Raw genomic sequence first — 25,712 nt, 5'->3', positions numbered from 1 at the left:
TAGAACTATGTGTCAATGATGACCTTTAGGAGGAAGAAATTTTCAGAAACTCAAAAGAACTACTGAAACTACAGTGGTCTCTATCTGGCTTATAACAGTTGCTTTTCAACTGCAAGGCATTTAGCTAATTAGTTAAATGATACCAAGAATAAAATCCGAAATCAAAGAATTTTACTCTCAGAAGCTAGCCTTTATATATTGACCAGTAATGAATATTTCAATCATCTCCGATAGAAATGTTGCTTGTTGAACTGCCTCAACTAAATTTTGTTGTTTGCTTTATTTAAGTTTTAATTTCATAAAATATTCTAATCTAATAGTTTAAGTTTCTATATTTTTAATGTATAGAATATTGTACTAAACATTTTGTACTTAATTTTTTATAAAGTATATATGACCATTTGTATATTCCTATGGCAGTAGGTACACTTTGAATGTTCATGTGATAATGGCTCAATATTATAGGGAATACATGCCACATACTTTGAAAACCTATTTCTTAAAGTAATCATTCCCTTCTCTGGATGCCTGTAGTGATTATGGACTTCAGTATTATTTTAATTCTTTCTGTCTCTGATTCTGTTTAACTATTCAAGTTTATAAATTACCTGTCCTATCCCCCCGAAAATAAATAAAACATTTAAGTCATTGAAGAACCATTTACTCCTATATATTTTATGCAAAATATTCCCTCATTAAGATAACTCACTAAGTATATTGCACAAAGTATGTAATCCTTAAATATTTATGCATATGTTTATTTTCATATTTGAAAACCAAACCCCAATGGTGATAGTGAATGGCATTTTGCATATTTACTTGAAAAACTCCATTATGTGATAACTATCTTTTCCCATGCTAGAATGAATAGGTTTCTTCTTCTTTATAAATGACAGGTTAAGTTGCCACACTCTTAAGTTCATATTTTACTGATCTTTTTCCCTAAAAATATCATCATCCTCATAATTGTTGCCACAATTATTCAGTTAATTAAAACAAAGCTGTGTAACTATGGAGGAAATGCAACTATGGAGGAATTCAGGATCAACAACATGGTTGATTCAAGCAATGCTGGAAATTTGTATTTAGAAGAGAATTGCATTCATTCCTATAGGCCCAAGCTTAGAACTGCTTCTATTGGCATAGAATTTTATTTATTAGACTGTATGTTTCTTTTATTAAGGAATGGGGGTCAATTCTATATTACCAATAGGTCTACTTACTTTTAACACTCCAGGGGAAAGAATCTTGGATTTTGAACCTTGGATCTGAACTATATTAGTCCACAAAACCATTAAATATTCATTTTACAGGGATGATGCTATCTGCTCTGGAATAAAAATATCAGAAAAAAAAGCAAAATAATAGAGATAATAAAAAACATCCAGTGACTGCCAGAGGTTTGTGTTTGGTGTGTGTGGTGGTGGGGTGGCAGGGAATGAATGAATAGCAGAGCACAGAGGGTTTTTAGAGCAGTGAAAATACTCAGTATGATACCATCATAATGGACACAAATCATTATTCATTTGTCCAAACCCACAGACTACACAACACCAAGAGTAAACCCTAGTATAAACTATGGACTTTGGGTAATTACGACGTGTCCATGTAGGTTCATCAACTGTAACAAATGTACTACTCTGGCGAGGGACTTCGATAATGTGGGAAGCTAGGCATCTGTGGGGCAGGAGGTATGTAGGTGTAAGGAAGCAAAATTTGCCACCCCAAAATGTCTCACTGGTATGAGGATTATTTCAGGTTGAGTTTTATTAAGAAACAGAAGGCTCAAGAATTCTTTCTTGTTATCTCGCTCTTAGCTCCTTAAAGAATTTAGGTAAAGGGCTATTACCAGAGATATCTGCAAAGAATATGGGCTAGATGTGGTGGGAGAGACTAGGCAGTGCCTAGAGATCAGAGTTCACTCTGTGTCTGATTGTCTCTGAAAGGTCCTGCAGACAGGTGTTTACCAAGCATTTGCTTTTCCATCTCCATGTGAATTTTTTCCTCCCCTTTGTAGTCCCAAACCATTACCCCCAACATCCTTTTTTGTCTTTAGCTGAAGATGATGTTTAAGGTGAGGGCTTTGGCCATCTTGGTTACTCAGTTTTCCTGGGTCTCTCCCATGTATGTATGTTATTAAATTTTTGTTTGATTTTCTCCTGTTAACCTGTCTCATGTCAATGTAATTCTTAGACCAGCCAGAAAAGCCTATATGGGTAAAAGAAAATTTCTTCCTCCCAGATATAGGAAATCCCTGTACTGTCTCCTAATATTGCTGTGAACCTTAAACTGCTGCCCCCCCCAAAAAAAGCCTTATTTTTTTTTAAAAAAAGCAAAAAACAATATCAGACAAAAAGGAAACAATATAAGCTGAGGCTGGCATAGACTGTCATCCAATCAACTAAATCTATACTCCAGTTACTCTGATTTACATTGAGACATTAAATCATTATTTTACATTGAATAGAAAAAGAGAAACTCAAAGTTTATCTTCATGATTCTAAAATTATTTCATTAAATAATATTGAATCCTCTGTATACAGCAGGCTCTTTTCTATTAAATGTACATGTACTTTTGAATTAATAAAGTGCTATCTTTAGTATTTATTATTGTATTTAGCTACTTGTGTCTTTATGAGCACCATATTAGTCTTCATGCCTCAAATCAAAAGCCAGTTAACTTTCATGTCTTAAATGATTTCTTAACACAAGAACCCTCCTCTTTTCCCACCACTGGGCGTCTATGCTGTCAATATAAGGCAGCAGGATCTAAGACTGAAAATTCTGTGTAGAAGCCTATGACCTGCTCCCTGGAGAGGGAATAGCTTCTTAAATTTAGCAGTATCTGTGTTCTAATTTGTAACAGCTCATTCATAGCAAATTTGTAATTATTTACTTAAACTTCAAATAATTTAAAGTTTTTATCTACTTTAATTCCCGTTAACCCATGGAGGATGGAGTAAGAGGGGAACTAATTACGTAGTTTACACAAACAAAAAGGCTGGATTTTAATTTCCTTTAATGTTCCAAGAAAGTGTATTTAAAGCACATACTTAAGACAAGTGAAAATATTCCATCAAATATCTCTACAGATTGATATTATTCATCTTCTAAAATTGTTCCATTGTCTTCCTTCTAGAAATTTTTTTAAAAAGCACAGATAGCCAAACAAAAACCTCTTGGACATAAGCCCTTCTTTAATTCTGCTGTTTCTCATTCCTTCCCCTTATATTTTTACCTCCTTGAGAGAAGTGTTCATATTCAAGATATTCACTGTCTCTATTCTCAACCAACTGAAATCTATTTACCTCTGTTATTAAAAAAAAATAATAACTTTTTTTTTTTTTTTTTTTGGTCAAGAACACTATGATATCCTGGTTGTGGAATGCAGTAAATGACTTTCAGTACTTTCTGATCTGATGTTTCTAGAGCGATGTACATGATGCTTCTTTTTGAAACTTTTTCTTTCCTTCTCTGGCACCAATCTTTTTAACCCACTGGCTCTCCTGCCACCCCCACCCACCCTGCTCTGTTTTTTTTTTTTTTTTTTTCCTGCAGTGGTAAATGCTTGTGAATAGAGATGAATTTTGTTGCAAATATGTATGTAAAGTTCATAGGTTTCTCTATCCTCTTAAAAGCAGTTAACTGCAGGATTCTGTTCATGGTACTGCTGTAGCAGAAACTAGTTGAGGCACCCCCCCATTATGTTAGCCCTTATTCAGCCCTTATTCTTTCCGCCCATTCAACTGGTCTCCTACTGATTTTTCTTATTTTCTCCCTCTCTTGCTTAATTTCCCTGTGAAAATGATTGTCCTCTAGCTAAGGTTGTACTATGCACCTGATGTTTACTTCTCCAAGACAACACTCCCTAACTCTCCTTTCCTTTGTGAGCATTCTTCATTCCAAAAAGAAGGTCACAGAATGATAACCTTGAGGACCACCAGAACCTATTCGGGAACCACCTGATGCCAGGCCTAATGATCTCAATGTCTCCTGAAGGAAAGAATGCAAGACTACATCAGCCCTGATCCTTATCTACAGCCCTATTTTCCACCCTGAAACTATAAGACCCCTTCCAGCTTCCCAGGAAAGGGGGCACAGTCTTGAGAGCATTAGCCCCCTGTTCCCCTCTTTGCCTGGCAAAGTAATAAAGCTACTCCTTTCTACTCCTCCAGAGCTCTGTCTCCAAGTTTCTATTTGACACTGGGGAACAGAGGTTGAGTTTTTTGGCAGCAGTACCAGTTCTCTTCTACTTTTTAAAAAATTCTTTTTCTCTCTTCTCAAGCTGTCTTCTTTACTCTCGTCCTCTTCTCTCCTATTCCTTCCCTTTGTGTGCCTTTCTTCCATTTTCACTCATACACATCCTAGGAAATCTCACTCACTTCAGTGACTTCAACTACCAACTATATTTTGAGTATTCCTAGACCATTGTCATTGAAATCTGAATTATATCTTGACCTCTATATCACCTGCTATGTATCCTGAAATTATCAGATCAAAGGCAGATTTCAACACCCTCCATCTGTATTCGACATTTTCTGTTTCAGAGTGTGAAATCAACATCATCCAAGTGACCAAAGTTAGAGGATGAGGAATCACCTGCACTTCCCTCTCCCTAACTCCTGCATCCTTATGGCCTTACAAGGCATGCCTCAGTTATAACCCCCAATTCTCTCATTTCTTCATCACTGTAGAATCCTTCTTCTTTGATGCAGAAACATCAAATGAATGAATAATGAACTTAGTCCATGGAGTTCAGAGAGCCTGATGTGCAATAGAGTAATCCAAAGTAATCCATTTATTAGATTTAGCTGTGTATGGAGTGCGAGTACTCAGGGAAAAGGCATTTCTTAAAGTGTTATACAAATGAAAAGCTAGGATATTAAATAAAATTGTAACCAAACACAAAGATAATATAAATAAGTGGAGATTAAAAAGGGACCAAACAAAAACTGGTCAAAAGACCATGAATATACAGAAACAAAGAATAATAGAATGGACAAGAGTTAATGGATCTAAAGAGGAAATCATGTACAGTAAGTCCCCTACATACAAACCTTCACGTTGCAAACTTTCAAAGATGTGAGCGTGCATTCACATGTTCAATCACATCAGTTAGTTCACGTATCTGACGTGCATTGTCAAGTGCATGCATCCTCTACAAGTGGTTGTGACTTGTGTATTTTACTGTACAGAACTGTATAGAGTACAGTAGTACAGTATATTTACTTCAAGCCCAGGATGTCTGGAAGCAAGCGTAAAAGCAGCGGTGATGTAGCTGGTACTGCTAAGAAGCACCAAGCAATAACGATGGAAACAAAAGTGAAAATAATTGAGAGAGTGGAGAGAGATGAAAAGATGGTAGACATCGCTTGTTCTTACAACATGAATCATTCAACCACTGGCACACTTCTAAAGAAAGAGGACAAGATCATGGAACATGTGAACTCTGCTGTGCCAAGGATGTTGACAATAATATTGAAGAAGTGTGGAAAAGTGATGGAGGAGATGGAGAAACTTCTCAGTTTGCGGATGCAGGATCAGCATCAGCGTTGAGTCCCGCCCAGCTTAATGCTGATTCAAGAGAAAGCTAAAAGCCTTTAGGAAGACCTGAAGAAGAAACATGGTGAAGAATCAGAGGGTGCCTCTTTTAATGCCAGCCATGGCTGGTTTCATTGGTTCAAGGCTAGAGCCAACCTTCACAATGTAAAAGTGGGGAGTCAGTGAGTGCAGATACGGTAGCTGCTGGGGAATTTCCTGAACAGCTTTGAGAAATTATTGATGAAGGCATGTATTTACCCAAGCAGGTTTTTAATGTGGATGAGACACAACTGTACTGGAAGAGGATGCCAGACCAAAGTTACATCAGTAAGGAGGAAAAGCTGATGCCAGGCTATAAAGCAGCAAAGGATAGGCTAACTCTGTTGTTTGGTGGCAACACTCTGGTGATATGAAGCTGAAGCCTCTCTTAGTTTATCATTCAGAGAACCCAAGAGCCCTTAAAAACATAGCCAAGGGCTCTCTTCCTGTTGTGTGGAAGAGTAACCCCAAAGCCTGGGTTACACAGGCCACTTTCCCGGACTGGTTTTTCCACCACTTTATCCTGGAGGTAGAGAAATATTGCTTGGAGAAGGATGTCCAGTTCAACACTCTTTTGCTGCTCAACAATGTTCTGGGTCACCCCCCATTCATGGACCACTTTCATCCCAACATCAAAGTAGTGCATCTGCCCCCGAATACTGTACTATGTTGCTCATTCAACCTATGGACCAGGGAGTTACAGCAACTTTCAAGAAATACTATTTATGTCACACTTTTTGTAAAGACAGTAAAGGTGAGTAATGAATCAGGAATAACCTTGCAACAATTTTGGAAGGACTATAACATCTACAAGGCCATAAAAAACATTGACTTTGCTTGGTGTGAGGTTAGAGCCGTCACCATGAATGGGGTTTGGAAGAATCTTTGCCTGCAGTTTGTTCAAGATTTATGTGGATTTGAGAAGGTGGATGAGGAGTCCAAAGAGGTCTTCAGCAACTTAGTGACACTCAGAGAGAAGCTGGAGATAGATCTGCAAGAGGACGACTTCATTGAACTCCTTGTTATGCAACACGAATTTACTCGTGAAGACTGGATGGAATTGGAGGCCCAGAGAAAGGATGAAGAGAGACAAGAGGAAGAAGAAGTAACTGAAGAACTGAAGAGATTCACGGCACAAGAAATGGCAAGGGGATTTTCTTCATTTGAGGAGGCACTGTTAGTTTTTGAGGCACAGGACCCGAATGTAGAATGGTATGCAAAGGTTGCAGCAGCCATTCAGAATGTAATCCAGTGCTACCACGTCATCTATGATGAGAAAAAAAAGAGCTACTACCCAGGCATCACTGGATTGTTTCTTCAAGAGGGTAGATAGAATTGAATCCAGCAAGGAATCAGAAACTGTGCTTCAACATCAGGCGTGAGTGAAACTGCAGCTCGCCTTCCATCTCCTATTGCTGACGATCCTTCAGCTCTACCATCTCCCACCTCCTTTCCCTCCTCCAGTCAGTAACTCTTCTTGCCTGTTCACTCAAAGCCAGCCCCTGTATGCTAGATGTTGTACTGTACTACTGTACTTTTCAAGGTACTGTACTGTAAGATTAAAAATGTTTTATTTTTTGTATTTGTTTGTTTTTATGTATTATTTGTGTGAAAAGTATTATAAACCTATTACAGTACAGTACTATATAGCCAATTGTGTTAGTTGGGTACATAGGCCTAACTTTGTTGGACTTACGAACAAATTGGACTTATGAACGTGCTCTCGAAACAGAACTCATTTGTATGTAGGGGACTTACTGTAAAGCAGTCTTTTTAATGAATGAAGTAAAACTTTGCATACTGGAAATTATTTTAAAGTTATCAGATTAAAATGGGCACCTATAAGTAGAAAGTATATTAATCTATATCTCTTTAATTTCCTCCTGGATTTTTGTAACATGTTTCTAAGTGGTATCCTTTCCCTGCCGTGTTTCATTTTTTTTTTTTTTTAATTGGAGTATAACTGCTTTACAATGTTGTCTTAGTTTGTGCTGTACAGTGAAGTGAATCAGCTATATGTATACCTATATCCCCTCCCTCTTGGACCTCCCTCCTACCCCAACCCCATCCCACCCATCTAGGTCATCACAGAGCACTGAGCTGAGCTTCCTGTGCTTTATCGTTTGTTCCCACTAGCTATCTATTTTATGCATGGTAGTGTATATATGTCCAACCTAATCTCCGAATTTGTCCCACCCTCCCCTTCCCCCACGGTGTCCACATGTCCATTCTCTATGTCTACATCTCTATTCCTGCCCTGCAAATAGGTTCTTCTTTACCATCTTTCTAGATCCCACATATATGTTAATATACGATATTTGTTTTTCTTTTTCTGGCTTACTTCACTCTGTATGACAGAGTCTAGGTTCATCCATATCTCTACAAAAGACCCACTTTCATTCCTTTTTATGGCTGAGTAATATTCCATTGTATATATGTACCATATCTTTATTCATTCATCTGTCATTGAACATTTAGGTTGTTTCCATGTCCTGGCTATTGTAAATAGTGCTGCATTGAACATTGGGGTACATGTGCCCTTTTGAATTGTGGTTTTCTCAGGGTATATGGCCAGTAGTGGGATTGCTGGGTCATATGGTAGCTCTATTTTTAGTTTTTTAAGGAACCTCCATACTGTTCTCCACAGTGGCTGTATCAATTTACATTCCCACCAACAGTGCAAAAGGGTTCCCTTTTCTCCACACCCTCTGCAGCATTTATTGTTTGTAGATTTTTTGATGATGGCCATTTTGACTGGTGTGAAGTGATACCTCATTGTAGTTTTGATTTGCATTTCTCTAATAATTAGTGATGTTGAGCAGCTTTTCATGTGCCTCTTGGCCACCTGTTTGTCTTCTTTGGTGAAATGTCTATTTAGGTCTTCTGCCCATTTTTTAATTGGATTATTTGTTTTTTTGATGTTGAGTTCCATGAGCAGTTTGTGTATTTTGGAGAACCTACCTAAGGATGCAAAAGACCTGTACTCAGAAAACTATAAAACACTGATGAAAGAATCAAAGATGACATAAACAGATGGAGAAATATACCATGTTCTTGGATTAGAAGAATCAATATTGTGAAAATGACTATACCACCCAAAGCAATCTACAGATTCAATGCAATCCTTATCAAATTACCAATGGGATTCTTCACAGAATTAGAACAAAAAAATTTACAATTTGTATGGAAACACAAAAGACCACGAATAGCCAAAGCAATCTTGAGAAAGAAAAATGGAGCTGGAGGAATAAGGCTCCCAAACTTCAAACTATACTACAAAGCTACAGTAATCATGACAGTATGGTACTGGCACAAAAACAGAAATATAGATCAACGGGACAGGATAGAAAGCCCAGAGATAAACCCACACACATATGGTCCCCTAATTTATGACAAAGGAGGCAAAAAAATACAATGGAGAAAAGACAGCCTTTTCAATAAGTGGTGCTGGGAAAACTGGACAGCTACATGTAAAAGAATGAAATTAGAACACTCCCTAACTCCATACACAAAAATTACTCAAAATGGATTAAAGACAAAAATGTAAGACCAGACACTATAAAGCTCTTAGAGGAAAACATAGGAAAAACACTCTTTGACATAAACCACAGCAAGATCTTTTTTGACCCACCTCTTAGAGTAATGAAAATAAAAACAAAAATAAACAAATGGGGCCTAATTAAACTTAAAAGCTTTTGTACAGCAAAGGAAATCATAAACAATATGAAAAGACAGCCCTCAGAATGGGAGAAAATATTTGCAGATGAACCTACTGTCTTTCATATCGCTTCAGGAGTAATAGATGTAAAAGACAAATTTTTAATCCTGTCATTTTTGTTTTAAAATCCATTATATAGTGCTCTTTTTCACTCAGAATAAATACCAATCTCTCTCATACCTTAGAGTGTCCTTCATGATCTGAAAACTATAGACCACTTTAATTAGTCTCTTGCCACATTTTCCTCTTGGAACTCAACCCTAATTACATAAAAATAATTCACTTTCCCAAAATGCCATGCTCTTTCAAGTTACCTTCTTAGTACGTGTTTGATACTTCTGTCTAGGAAGTCTGCATGTACAATTCCTTCAAATCATAACTTATATTTTTAAGGAAGAGTTTCCATTTATTCCACCCAAAATTTCCAACACTATTATTTTATTGAAATACTTATCTGACTACATCTCTTTATCCCCCCCAGTATCAATTTTTTTTTTTTTCAGATATCAAAAAGCACTTCTCCCTATAAAGGACCTAGAAAGGGGTAGGTACTTGGTAACTGTTTATTTTACTTCAACTATAAATAGAATTATAAGAAAGTTTTATGAGGCATAATAAAATACTGATAATATAAATAAAATAATTGAAATAAATTATAGCTTGCTTGTCTTGCTCTTTGTACGGATAGCAGTACATATAACCAGGGCTGTACATTTTGCCTTTTCACAAACTCTTGAATCTAGAAAGAACTAAAGTTTAGTTGTAACCTAAATTCCATAAATCAGTTAATAACATTATATACAACACAAAATTAGCCTTATACAGTTTTAAAAATTAATTTTAAAAATAACCATACTATATGCCTAAAGAAATTACTAAGGGAAAGAATAAATTTCAAAATGTTAAATCATTTTCAATTGAGTCATTTGTTATTGCAAGTATTCAAAAGAAAATTCTTAATATTCTTCATGTTGTCATTATTATCTGGCTTCCAATTTACTAAGGAGTTGTCAGTTGTCACCCTATCACTGACTTAGAGGAAATCTTTTTTCTTTTTCTATTAGCATTTATGAGTTATTTTTAGTGATTTTCAATTTTATAAGTATGTATGAACCGTTTTTAAATTATTTATTGGTGTTCATCAGTGAATTTTCAGTTACTGTCTTCTGAATATGCCTGTCACATTCTCTTTATTATATCTGGATATATCTACATATATCTGTCTATTTTCTATCTATCCATCCATCCATCCATCCATGCTAGTCATTCTCATTCTAAAACTTCTTATTCTAGTTTATGTTTCTTAACATTATACAGTTTTCCTTCAGTATCCACAGGGGATTCGTTCCAGAACCCCACGGATAACAAAATTCACAGATGCTCTAGTCCCTTGTATAAAATGGTGTAAAACAGTCGGCTCTCCAGGGCCTCTGTTTTGACAGTGCTGAGCCCTTGGATAGGGTTACGAAGGACAGACAGTAGTCACTATTTCTTTATATCTTTGTATGTATTATGGGTACTTTATTTCTTTCCCCCTAATATAAGAGCAAGTTTTAATTTAACAATTAAAATATTTCCTGAGATTTACTTTTGTACTTTTACAAGTCTACTTGTATTACCTTACTCACATTTTCATCCCCACTTTTATTTCTTCATACTTATTTTACAGCCAAATCTGATGACCTGGGTGTCTATTGAAACTGCTGACTCATCTCTTTATTTCTGCATTGCTTCCTTCTTTCCTTCCTCCCTCTTTTCCTCTCTCCTCCTCCTCTATTTCCTCCCTTTCCTTACTTGCTTCCTTCTTTCCTTCTTTCCTCCCTCCCCCACTTCCTCCCTCCCTCCCTTCCTTCCTTTCTCTGTCCCTTCCTTTGGAGGATGGCATTAATATGTACTATATTATATATTATATATACACTACTATATATAAAATAGATAACCAAAAAGGACATACTGTATAACATAGGTAACTGTATTCAATATTTTGTAATAACCTATAAGGGAAAAGAATCTGAAAAATAATATATATATATCTGAATCATTGTGCTGTACACCTGAAACTAACATGATGTTGTAAATCAACTATACTGTAATTAAAAAAATAAATTAATTAATTTTTAAAAAGATGAGCTCCATAGTTTTAGATTCCACATATAAGTGAGATCATATGGTATTCATCTCTCTCTGACTCATTTCACTTAGTATAATGCCCTCAAAGTCCATCCATGTGTTGCAAATGGCACGACTTCCTACTTTTTTATGGCTAAATAATACTTTATTATATATTTCTAATATATAATATATTTATTCTAATATATATCACATTTTCTTTACCCATTCATATGTAAATGGACACTTAGGTTGTTTCCATGTCTTTGCTATTGTGAATGGTGCTGCAATGTACACGGGGGTACAGTTATCTCTTTGAGATAGTGATTTTGTTTCCTTTGGATATATACCCAGAAGTGAACTGTTGGATTATATGCTAGTTCTATTTTTAATTTTTGAGGAAACTCCATACTGTTTTCCATAGTGGAAATTTACGAATTATACTCCCAGCAACAGTGCACCAGTGTTCATTTTTCTCCACATTCTCACCAACAATTGTTATCTTTTATCTTTTTGATGGTAGCCATTTTAATGGCATGAGGTGATATATCATTGTGGTTTTGATTTACATTTCTCTGAGGACTTACTGATGTTGAGTACATTTTGATGTACTTATTAACCTTTGTATGTCTTCTCTGGAGAAATATCTAGTCAAGTCCTCTACCCATTTTTTAATCAGATTGTTTGTTTGTTTGTTTGTTTGTTTTTGCTCATGAGTCCTATGAGTTCCTTATATATTTAGGACATTAACCCCTTATTAGATATATGGTTTACAAATATTTTCTCCCATTCTGTAGATTGCCTTTTAATTTTGTTGATTGTGTATTTTGCTGTTCAGAAGCTTTTTAATTTGATGTACTCCTCTCTGGTTTTTTGCTTTTGTTTCTTGTGCTTTGGTTTCATATCCAAAAAATCAATTCCAGAACTGATGTCAAAGAGCTTCTGCCCCTATGTTTTCTCCTAGGAGTTTATGGTTTCAGGTGTTACAATTAAGTCTTTGTTTCTAGCTAATTTTTGTGAATGGTGTAAGATAGGGGTCCAATTTCATTTTATTGCATGTGAACATCATTTATAGTATAATTTATAGATGTGACTATATTTCCCCATTGTCTCCTTGTCAAATATTAGTTTACCATATATGCATTGGTTTGTTTCTGGGCTCTCAATTCTGTTCCATTGGTCCATGTGTCTGTCTTTATGCCAGTACCATACTGTGTTGGTTACTATAGCCTTGTAATATCATTTGTAATCAGGAAGCGTGCTGCCTCTATCTTTGTTCTTTCTCACAATTGCTTTGGCTATTCAGTCTTGTGTTTCTATACAAATTTTAAGGTTTTTTTCCTATTTAGTGAATAATGCCATTGAAATTTTGATAGGGATTACATTAAATCTATAGGTGGCTTTGGGTAGTATGGGCATTTTAGCAATATTAACTCTCTGATCCATGAATATGGTATATCTTTCCATTTACTTGTATCTTCTTCAATTTCTTTCATCAACACCCTATAGTTTATGGTGTATAGATCTTTCACTTCCTTGGTTAAATTACGTTTTCTATCACTTTGTTGAACTTATTTTGTTCTTGTATTTTTTCCTCATTTTGTTAAATTTTTATCAGTGTTCTTGATGTCTGAGCATGTTTACAACAATTATTTTAAATTCTTTGTTGAGCAATTCATGTATCTCCATTTCTTTGGAGTCAGTTACTATAAGTTTACTGTGTTTCTTTGATGGAGTCATGTTTGATTCTTCCTGATCCCTGTAGCCTTACATAGGTATCTGCACATGCAAAGAAGCAGTCTCCTCTTCACCAACAGGTGGGGCATGACCCCAGGTCTACCTGTGTAGTGTGCCAAGTGCAGGACTGTATGGCAGCTCTGGGCCATAGGGGAATGTAATGTCTCATTGGCTCAGGTCACTGAGACTCATCACATTGACAACTGCATGGACCTTGACAAGCACTGCAGGAGGTTCTTACTGGCTGCAAGGCTGTTGGGTTCCTCAGCAGTGCCCCCAGCTTCAGTAGCTAGGGACCAGGGCATGTAGCCATGATGGCCAGAGTAGGTGATGTGCACACACTGTGCTGCGGGGACCAGTTGCAGGTACTGGTGTAGTGGCAGGGTTCAGTTGCAAACACATATGTAGTGGTGGGGGTCAGGGCCAGAAGCAAGTGCCTGGGCCAACTGTGAGCACACTGGCAGCTGCTGAGGACTTGGCTGTTGGTGTGTACTACTGTGGTGGCAGGATGACTGTCCAGCAGTAGAGGGCAGTGAAGAGACTCAGCCTAGTGGTGTGCAAGTACACAACTAGATGGGTTAGTCCCAAGCACACTCCCAGCAGTGGGGGTCAGCTGTGGTGTTCTAGGCTAGTGTACTGCACTCACCCAGCCACAGAGGTCTAGGATAGATGTGGGTGTGGATCCCCTGTTCTTGTGGGGGCAGGACAGGGGCTGAGGAAATGGAGAGGAACTCAAGTGACTGGCATCTGCCAACATGAATACCTGTGGGGCAAAATCAGTGAAATCTGCAGGGGGTTAGTGGCAGCTGTGATGGCCATTGGTTCTTCAGTGGTGAAAGCAGATAGTCCTCTGAAGAGGACTGGGAACCATGGCTGCTCATGCTCCATAGCTGATATCGGTAGTCCCTGCTCTTCCTTCTTGTTCCGAACCATTTCTATACATCTCAGCTTTGCTGGTCTCTGGGTGGGATGAAGCTAAAGTAGGTCCATTGTGCACGGCCCTGAAAAGTTGGGGAAGCTGGTTATTCACCCTGCTCTCCACTTGTCAGTGAGGGGAACTCTTTCCAGCTGGGAAGTTCCTTCTTGGCACTGAACAATTCTGGCCTAGAGGATTGGATGATGCAGGCAAAATGAAACTCTTCTTCCTTTCCATTTTGTGCAGTTATTCTCAACGTTTTTGTTCCACTGTGTTGCTGAAGTTTCTTAAGTGCACTCCTGAGCTCTCTCTGAGCCATTTGATTTTCTGTGGATAGCTATTTAATTGTTGATTTCTGTGGAGGCACAGAGGTTGGGGTCTCCTACTTCGCTGTCTTAGAGGTGTCACTCCTCTAAAATAAACTCTTTGCTTGAAGGTTTTTGACAGTAAAATTTCATATATTTCCATGCTAAACCCTCATGAGCACAGGCTTAGAGGTTAAAGTTTATATTTCATTCATCTTTATAATGTGGATAAACCCCTTTGGCATCCCAAGTTTACCTTGGATGCTCTTTGACTTGCTGCCTTCCGTAAGCCTTAATCTTTAATTCAGCTCCAGTGTCCTCTGAAATATTTAAAGCAAAAGCCCAAGCACATTAGGGTTCAGAGCATAATGTCAGATCAAGAACCAGATTTAGTATTTGTCTGTCTTCACACCTTGCAGCTTCCACTTTATTTTTGGCCTCTAAGGATTTGCTACTTTTTGTCAGCTGGGCATTAGATTTGAAATACTAAGTATTTAAATATTTTATCCTATGTTTTTAGTTGTTTTCAATAGGAAGTTTATTCAGTGTCTCTAATCTGTGATATTGCTGGAAATTGAAATCTTAAGTACCCATTCATTCTCTTAATCACTTAGTAGTTTCTGGCTGTGAAACTGATTTTCCCAAATTCGTTTTATATATTCCTTTAGCCAAGTTTCTGTTTTTAGAAGATATCTAATTAGAGTAATTTGAATGGATTATCCATCCTTAAATCTTTCCACAGGTAAAATATAGACTTTTTCCAAACCACTTATTAATCTGTGGTTATATATTACAAATATGAATAGTTCATTTTGAAATATCATCCTTCTCTTATTTATTATGGCAATTTGGTACATATGCTTATACATTTGACTGGGCAATTACTTCATACAGAACATCATTTTCCACCTTCTCTGGGTACAGCCCTTCTTTCCTTTGGCACTGTCATACATTAAACCATATGGGAGGAGATGACTAAACCCAAATTTGGGTAACCTCTACACCAAGCAATAGTCTTAATGTGTCACAAGCTAAGTTATTCAAGTCCTCTTTTGGTAATTTGTATTTTGAGTGAATACACCTATAGTCAAAAGACTTTTGAAACTGAATCGCCTGAGGTTTGTGCCTGAAAGTGAGATCCCAGAAGTGTCATGGTCACTTGCGATTATTAAGCTGCCTTCAATATGTTAGCAAAGCAGTAATCTGTCAGTATATAAACTTTAATTTTTTAAAAATGTCACTTTCTTTAGTAATAAGAATTCTTTGATATTGATAGACACCTCATCTTAAAGTAGCTTAAATTTGAAAAAAGAAAGAAAAGATTAATAGAGAAGAAGGAAGGAAGGAATGTAAGGAGGGAGGGAGAAAATAAAAGAAAAAAAGTAAGAAAGACATTTGTTCACTCATCCATGAAAAGTTCCAGACATGGATGGACTCAGGGCCCCAAACTACTGAGTATGGTACAGATTTTCTCTTTCTCTTGGTGATGACCTTCTCTGTGTTGACTTCATTTTCTAGGCATCTCTATACAAGCCATCATTAAGAAATATGGCTACAGCTCCATTGTTCTGTCATGATCTACATTTCAGATGGACAGAAAATATCTCTCCAGTTAAAACCAAAGAATGTCCTGGAAAGATATCATTAGAGAAAGAAAAGTAATTTGCAACCTAAACAAGAGGGAAAGGGGGCTCTGAGAAAGTCTAGGTTATGAGGCCACCTCAGGATTTTAGAAGGTGGAGTGAGCATCACTCAAAATTATGTGGACCGATGCGGTATGAATAGTGGTTCTTCAAAAGGAAAAATCAAATTCAAATGGAAGAAGTGATACAATGTCAACCAAATAGCACAATGGCCATTATACTTTTTCTTGTTTTCCATCCAAATAACACTAACTGAAAAAATGAAATACAATAAAATAAAACTTCCCATCATTTGCATTTCTTTTGAAATACATCCATGTGAAGATATACGCAAAGCTCGATCTTTACTGATACTTAATCACTAATTTTTTTAAAAAAAGAAAAATAAGGACTTAAAGTGCAAAATATAAGATGCATTCTATTTTATTTACAGGTATGTGCTTTTTCTTAAGGGCTGATCTGAATTAGCATCATGAAAATTTATGCCATTTGTTAAAAAGACATAAGATAGTAACAAGTTGACTAGATCAATGAAAATATATAACTTAAGTATACAACACAATTCAATTCAGGAGAGTGCTTTTATCCTCGTATTTAGAGGATGGTATGTTTTTATCATCAAACCTGGCACTGACTACCATGAATTTATTTTTGAAGAGAATGCTGCTGCGTGCAGCTCATGCTATAAGTTTTTTTTTTTTTCAATGATATGTTTAAAGTGATCTATTGTGCTTGATTTTAGAACTGAAAAAATTAAACCAATTTTTTTCTTGTCTGAATGATTAACTGAGAAACTCTTGTCTTAATTTATATCCTTCTTTATAGATATATGTATGTTATTACATATGGAGGTTCAAACTATCTACCTTCCCCCATAATCAGAGTAGGCATTATTACGTAGTCAGAAGTGTGTGTCCTTTGGAAAGAGGCTCATTTTTGAAACCTGAATCTGTCTTTTAAAATTGTGTCATGTTGGACAGGAAATGTAACTTCTTCATGGCTCAGTTTCTTCATCAGTAAAATAAAAATCCTAAAATCTGTTTCACAGAGTTGTCAGAATAAATTGGACGATATATTTAAAACACCTAATAAGTCTACCCAACTGAAATTATTTAAACGTTTGTTCCTTTGCTTTAAGTTATTACATCCTTGCCCCTTCTTCTCACACATAAGTGCTCAACAGTACAAAGTTCAACTATACCAGGTTGCTCACCATTATCTGTAATTTCTGGTCTCTGTGGTTTAGATCAAATATTACCTCACAGTGAATCAGAGACAACTCTTGCTTCTCCTTCAAGGCCCAGATTAAAAGTATTTACGTAGCATTTCCACTCCCTACTCTTCAAAAATTGAATTAATCACTGTCCCCTTTGTCCTCCATAACCATTTTGAGCACTTACCACATTCTCATGTATACTATAATTATGATTATAAATTTCTCTCTTTCAGCATATCAAGTCACTAGAAGGACAAGAGTTGTAGGAAAGAACCAGGGAACACACATTCTTATACAGGAGCATTAACTGTAATTTTGTTTCTCTTCTCTCCCTTAAAAACCACCAATAAAGAGTTTTGTTTTTTTTTTTTTTTTTTACTCTTCTCAATATGTGGCACACAAGCTTTTAGCACTGTGCCAAGTATACAGAGAATGTACAATACAGAAAATTATCATTTTGTGGTCAGTAGAGCCTATGGGAGGCAACATAGCTTAACACTGAGGAGATGAGACTCTGGAGGTGTCTACATTTGAATCTCAGTTCCTCCACTTTCTGAAAGTGTGAAATTTAGTTAATCGTAAAATGGGATAATAATACCTTACCCCATTGGGTTATTAGGAAAATTCAGTGAGTGATTTTTTTCAGTAACTGCAATAGCATTAGAAGAATACTTGGAGCATAGTAAGCACATATTGAACAGAGAATACCTAAGAGTTAAGCTCTGGGAATCATATTTTTTGAATTGGTGTTATACCTTCTCCTATCTGGGGGAAATTGTGGCAGTTATGTAGCCTTTCTATACCATTATTTTTCATTTACAATGTGTGAACACTATGCCATAATTTAACCTGGAGTATTAATTGAGACAATGCTTATGTAGGGTCTGGAACAAGGAGATCTCTGAATACATGATAGCTACCATTATCATTTGCCATTTCTTAAAAAATACGTTCTTGACTGCTCCATATTCTTTATTTTTGCCATTGAACTCTTGGAGAAAACACTTTACACCATTGTGTCTTATCTTCTAGATATCAGAATATCACATAAATTATAAGAAATAAGATCCCTTTTGGAAATATCTGTTAGTACCTGAAATTTAGCTACTCAGAGGCATATTTTCATGATTAACTCTGTTCAAAGTAATTAAAGTGAGGTACCTTAGGCTAAATAAATTTCCAGAAGAGGCACTATTTTCTCATCATTAGTCACCTAAACATAGGCAATGTATGTATAATCCTTAAGTAAATCAACACCTCAACACCTTAAAGGCAGGTGTAAAGCAGCAGGGAGGGAGTTACTCTTTTAATTATCTCAGGTTAATGTCTAGGAAAGAAATCACAAATAAAAATATAAATAATTTTGACATATAAAAATTGAATTCTTAAATAATCTGTACTAAATGTGGCAGTTGTACAAGGTTCAATTTCCGATCAAGATTCACAGAACCGAAGATAACAATGTTTACAAATCCACCGTTTACTGCAGAAAAAGACAGTATAGCAACAGCATTAATTGAAACATGAATCACAACCAAGGGCTGCCTCACAGCAAGGAGTCTGAATAGATCTTGTGTGATTCCCCAATTGCCTTACCTTTGTAAGGTCTGTACCAGATATTCTTCTTTCTCAAATCAGGAACCAGTGTTTTGGCCATGAAACTTTTTGGAACTAAGACAGGGTTCCTGTAGTCTGCTGGTCACCTAGGCATATTGTTTTTATGTAACCAGCCCTAAAGACAAAGCTCTCTGGGAGTCTTAGAAGGACCAGGTGCAACTCACAAATCTCACTGCTATTAAAAAGAGTGCTGTTAAATTGGTGCAAACTGCCCCCAAATTCTTTGAGTATATGGTTAAAAAGCAACACTATTAACCAGTCTATTTGAGCCAGACAAAGTATATATAGTATAATAAATCTCATGAAAACCAGTTGGAAGATAACCAAAACTCAATAGACAAATGAGATGTATAATACATACACATTCAGAAAAGGATAAACACACAGCAAAATAATATTCAGATTCAAAAAATTAAACAAATCAACACAATTCAATTTTTCTCTCTTCATGTTAATTTTTATCACCTTTCAAGAAATAAAGTTTACAAATATTATTATGATTAGCAAGAATTAAGTGAGGCAGGTACTCTCACACCCTGCTGATGGGACTATAAATTAATACAGGTAAACTAGCCTGAATTTGGCAACCAGATATCCATATTAGCTGTATGGCTCAATTATTTGTCTAGAATGGAAATCAGGAATTTGATCTATCCTTCTACTTTCAAGCGCTTATACTATCTGTTTGAACTTTTCACACATAATTTTAAAATATCATCAAGTTAGATTTCCCTTCTTTTATTTGAGTAGAGTGAATATGAGTGATAGATATACTGTAGTTTCCTCTTATGTAAGATATCACTGGTACTAAACCTTTACCCCTTTAATGCCTCATCATATATATTAAACAAATGACATATCCGTATCTCCTAAAACATCCACTTTTGTTTACTTTATATTTAAGTTTAGTACTTATCTGAGGGGAATTGTAATATTATTTGTATTTCAAGTCAGGAGATTCATATTCTAATTGTGTTTTTGTCCCAAACTGGCTATATATTATAACTAACTTGCTCTTCAGTTCACTTCAATAGTTAATTCAAAATTCTCTCACAATTCCCAGACTTTGATTCTTCCTCCTTCCTCCTCCCTTTTTCACACCTCACCTCCCCATCTCCCTCCTCTGCTTCCCTGAGAATACAAAAGTCATCACAATAGAAAACACCGCAACTTTCTCAGTCCACAGCCATGTGCATCTGCACAATCCTTCTCTGCTACTGTTGGCTATTGAAGGCCCTCTAGCCTTCTGGAAGAATTTTAGTCACTGAGTCTCCCTGATCTCTCATATAATTTTATAATTTCCCATTTAAATCTTATCTTTCTTTCATTATTTAAAGTATATAACTAAAAATTAAACAGAAGTGTTCTACCCCTTTACTTTACTCTCCAAATAATACATTATACCACCTTACCCTTTCGTAGCAAACTTTTTGAAAAATGATTCATATTTATTATACATTGTTAAAGAAAAAAATATTCAATGACACTTTTTAAAGCCTGGTAAGGAAGACTTTATTTGGAGACGGGTCATTATATTAATAGGTATAGGGAACAATATGATGAAATTTTGCAGTGTGGAAGAGAGATTGGGTTTAACTCTGAATACAACATGGGCAAGTGGGAATTTATAGCCAAAGAACAGGGTGGTGGTCAGTGTATGGAAAATAAGAGAAAACATCAGGGATATGGGGGATTCTGGCTAAACCAATCTAATAGATCTAAGAGGATTCTTGCTAAAGATGGGCAGGGTAATCAGATATCACCTGGGGGATTGTGGAGAATGAGAAACCTTATCAGATATCAGTATGATCAGATATCAATGGTGGGGGAGATTCTGACTAAAGTGACTTAGCAAGATTCTTGCTAAAACTGGGTTTTATAAGGAAGTCCACAGATGGGCCTAGGAGAAGGTTCAGGAGCCTAAGTAAAGTTTAGTCAAGGAAAGAATTTTGTCACTATCTCCTTAAGGTCTCCTCACAAGGACTTCCCTCATAACTTCCAGCTATATTTTGCTCCATCAATCTATAGAAATCACTCTTTCTAATGACAAAAATGACCTACATGTATGCAAACTTAATATAAACCTAATGGACATTTTGTACTTCTTATCTTACTCATTCATTTTATTGTCTGCTTCTTGAAAGTCTTTCTTCCTTTGATCTTTTCTGGATTTTTTCCTATCCAGATATTCTTTATATATGTCATAGTGCTATTTTTATTCTTCTATTTTTATACTGCCTATTAATATTAGAGCTATTCAAAGCTCAATTCTATGCCATTTTCTCCTATTATATTTCATTCTCTATGGCTACAATTACATTCTATATGCAAATGTATATCATACATTTATATCTCTAGATTATCTCCTTTAACACCCCGGTACATAATAATCACTATATCAGAATTTTCTAGTATCCTTGATATCTGATTACTTTTAAGAGTATCAGTCCTGAGTGTCAGACCAACAGAAGCAGTGGAATATGGTAGAGAAAGCTCTGCAAAGGTTTCAGGGCTTCCCTGGTGGCGCAGTGGTTGAGAATCTGCCTGCCAATGCAGGGGACACGGGTTCGAGCCCTGGTCTGGGAAGATCCCACATGCCACGGAGCAACTGGGCCCGTGAGCCACAATTACTGAGCCTGCGTGTCTGGAGCCTGTGCTCCGCAACAAGAGAGGCCGCGATGGTGAGAGGCCCACGCACCGCGATGAAGAGTGGTCCCCACTTGCCGCAACTAGAGAAAGCCCTCGCACAGAAACGAAGACTCAACACAGTCATAAATAAATAAATAAATAAATAAAAGAACGTGAATTTCTAGGAAAAAAAAAAGGTTTCAAAGAACAGGTATTTTTTTTTGTCCTCAAACTAATTATGTGACTTTGCACAAGTAATTCAGCTTCTACTGACCTTATCTGTTCCCTTATCTATATGCAAATGCAAGATCTGCATTATTAAATAATCTTTAAGGCCCTTCCAACTCTGAAGTTTTATTATTCAATTTCAGCCTGGCTAGCTCAATGATCTTGATACTGATATTGATAAGTAACGTCACCTTTTATTTCAGTGTTGTAAGGCATGGCATTTATATAGATAACAGAAAATGCATTTAAGGTCATGAAATAGTTTATAATAAACTTTATTCTCCTATAAATATACTTAGACATGAACTTTTTAATAAGACATTATTGAAAGGAAAAAGGAAGAAAGATTAAAAAAGAAAGAAAAAAAGGAAGAAAGAAAGGACTGAACCAAGGAAGAAATCTTAAAAAAGAAAAAAATGAATTAGGTTAAAAAAAATTAAATACACACAAAATTATGGCCAGATATACTAGAAAACAAAATATAGAATTAGGACTCATGAAGTAGAGAGATGAAAACAGAATACTTGGAACAAGGTAGGTGGATGGGAAAATTGCCCAGGAATGAACAAGGTTTGTAGAGAGAGGTTCATCTCCTGTGTGTGCCTATGCCAGAAGTAAGGGTTGCACATCTTCAAAGGACAACTGATGATAAAGTTTCTTACTTCACAATGTCCTCTAAGATAGTTTTGTCCACTACAAATCAAAATCTCCTGGTTGATACAGTTTAGAAGAAAAGAACACTCTTTAAAAACAGAATCTTCCTAGTCATTGTCCCATGGTAGGAATTTTATTGTCTAGGCCCTAATATATAGATCTTTTTATACCAAACTCCAATTAAAAATTAGGCATATAACTGCTTCTACGCAAAAAAAAAAAAAGAGAGATATAAAAATATAAAACTACAAAATTCACAATTTAAACAATAAATGATTACCTAAACAATGACTGATTTTAATAAATTAGGGAACACAATTTTTATAAAATCGAATAAAGAATAATGAAGATATAGGACACTAAATTGAGAGACATAAGTAGACAGAATATGTGACCAAACAAGAATCTAGTTCAAAATATTCACTTCATTCATTAATTCATTCATTCATAGTTGTGTTGATGAATAAATATGTTAGCCACTAATTTTTAAGATATGGTTATATAATTTTGCTCAAAAAATTGTGTTTACTAGGGAACACAAATGTGAAACAACTAATTACATTGCAATGACTATAAATAAGAAAAATAGTGAGGACACAATGTTTTAAAGAGATTTAACAAAGGAGATGAGACTTTGAGAATCATTCTTCCAAATCAGGTGGATGATGTGAAGTGAAAGAGATTATGAGATTACAGTGCACATTTTAGGCCACAAAACAAGAGTCAATAAGTTTAAAAAGACAGAAATCGTATGAAGCATTTTTTCTAAACACACAGTAAGAGACTAGAAATAAACTACAAGAAAAAAACACAAATGCATGAAGAGTAAACAAGATGCTACTAAACAACCAAGGGATCAGTGAAGAATACAAAGAGGAAATCAAAATATATATATATATATCTGGAGACAAATGAAAATGAAACACAACAATTCAAAATCTATGGGATGCAGCAAAAGCAGTTCTAAAGGGGAAGATTATGGTGATACAAGTCTTCCTTAAGAAACAAGAAAAAAAATCTCAAATAAACAACATAACCTTACATGTAAAGGAACTAGAAAAAGAAGAACAAACAAAATCCCAAATTAGTAGAAGGAAAGAAATCATAAAGATTGGAGCAGAAATAAATGAAATAGAGACTAAAAAAAATTAAAAAAATAAAAAAAATTGAAAAGATCAAGGAATCTAAGATCTGGTTCTCTGAAAAGATAAACAAAATTGATAAACTTTTGACCAGACTCATCAAGAGAGGCAAACAATTGCATGCCAATAAAATGGAAAACCTAGAAGAAATGTATAAATTCCTAGAAATATACAATCTCCCAAAACTGAATCAGGAAGAAATAGAAAATATTAACAGACTGATTACCAGTAATGCAGTTGAATCAGTAATAATAAAAAAAACTCCCAACAAACAAAATTTCAGTATCAGACAGCTTCACAGTAGAGTTCTACCAAATATTTAAAGAAGAGCTAGTACCTATTCTCAAACTCTCCCCAAAAATTTAAAAGGAGGGAATAATTCCAAACTCATTCTATGAGGCTAGCATTGCCCTGATATCAAAACCAGACAAAGACACACACACACACACACACACACACACACACACACACACACACAAAGAGGAAGAAAAGAAAAAAGAAAATTGTAGGCCAATATCCCTGATGAACATGTAAATATCTTCAACAAAATATTAGTAAACTGAATTAAACAATACATTAAAATGATCTTACCTCATGATCAATGAGGTTAATTCCAGGGATGCAAGAATGATTCAATACCCACAAATCAATCAATGTGATACACCATATTAACAAGATGAAGGATGAAAATCACACAATCACCTCAATAGATGCAGAAAAAGCATTTGACAAAGTTCAACATCATTTGTAATAAAATCTCTGAAGAAAGTGGGTACAGAGGGAACATATCTCAAGATAACAAAAGCTGTTTATGAAAAACCCATTCCTAACATCATATGCAAGTATGAAAAGGTCAAAGATTTTCCTCAAAGATCAGGAACAAGGCAAGGATGCAACTCATCTCTTTCATTTAACATACTATTGAAGTTCTAGTCAGAGCAATCAGACAATAAAAAGAAATAAAAGGCATTCAAATTGGGAGAGAGGAAGTAAAATGGTCACTATTTGCAGATGGCATGATGCAAATAGTGCATGATGCAGATTTTCTATATATAGAAAATCCTATAGATTCTACCAAAAAACTATTACAACTAATAAATAAGTTTAGTAACTTTGTAAGAGACAATATACAGAAATCTACTGCATTTCTGTAGACTAATAATGAACTGTCAGAAAGAGAATTCAAGATAAAAGTCCCATTTACAATCACTTTAAAAATAATAAGATACCTAGAAATAAATTTACCAAGGAGATAAAAGGACTGTACTTTGAAAACTAAAAGACATTGATGACAGAAATTGAACACAATACAAATAAATGGAAAGATATATCATGCTTGTGGATCAGAAGAATTAATGTGTCTAATCTTTGAACAACACCAGAGTTAGGAGCACCAACCCTCTATGCAGTCAAAAATCCATGTATAACTTTATAGTGGTCCTTTGTATCCACAGTTCCACATCTTCAGATCCAATCAACCACGTATCTTGCAGTACTGTAGTATTTACTATTGGAAAAAAAAAATCCACCTATAAGTGGACCCAAACAGTTCAATTCCATGTTGTTCAAGGGTCAACTGTATTATTAAAATGTCCGTACTACCCAAATCAATCTACAGATTCAATGAAATCCCTATCAAAATACATTTTTCACAGGACTAGAACCACTAACACTAAAATTTGTATGGAAAACCAAAAGACCACAAACAGCCAAGCAATCTTGAGAAAGAACAACAAAACTGTAAGTTATCATGCTCCCTGATGTCAAACTATATTCAAAACTATAGTAATCAAAAGAATATGGTAGTGGCACAAAAACAGACACCTATACTGATGAAACAGAATAGAGAGGCCAGAAATAAACCCATGCACACATGGTCAATTAATCTATGACAAAGGAGGCAAAAATATACAATGGGGGAAAAGTCTCTTCAGTAAGTGGTGTTGGGAAAACTGGACAGCTACATGTAAAAGAATGAAACTAGACCATATTCACACAACATATACAAAAGTAAACTCAAAATGGATTAAAGACTTAAATGTAAGACATGAAACCATTAAACTCCTAGAAGAAAACACAGGCAGTATGCCCTTTGACATCAGTTTTATCAATATTTTTTTAGATGTCTCCTCAGGCAAGGGCAACAAAAGCAAAAATAAACAAATGGGACCACATCAAAGTAAAAAAAAGGCAACCTACTGAATGGGAGAAGATATTTG

The 25,712-nt window shown here is 35.6% G+C and overlaps 2 long non-coding RNA genes across 2 annotated transcripts in view; one reads left to right on the top strand and one right to left on the bottom strand.

The window, feature by feature from the left end:
• The window catches only part of LOC309656154, a 158,229-nt gene that overhangs the window by 114,836 nt on the left and 17,681 nt on the right, over positions 1 to 25,712 (bottom strand). The window lies entirely within an intron of this gene.
• On the top strand, positions 11,913 to 23,947 carry LOC309656142. Its single transcript, XR_014261171.1, has 2 exons — positions 11,913 to 21,344; positions 21,667 to 23,947. It is a non-coding gene; the product is annotated as an uncharacterized lncRNA (long non-coding RNA).

The sequence above is a fragment of the Balaenoptera physalus genome, assembly GCF_965194825.1.
Source record: "Balaenoptera physalus genome assembly, chromosome: 2".
In the NCBI taxonomy this organism is placed as follows: domain Eukaryota; kingdom Metazoa; phylum Chordata; class Mammalia; order Artiodactyla; family Balaenopteridae; genus Balaenoptera; species Balaenoptera physalus.
The sequence above is the reverse complement of the archived record's forward strand: the minus strand, read 5'-3'. Positions and strand labels throughout refer to the sequence as shown.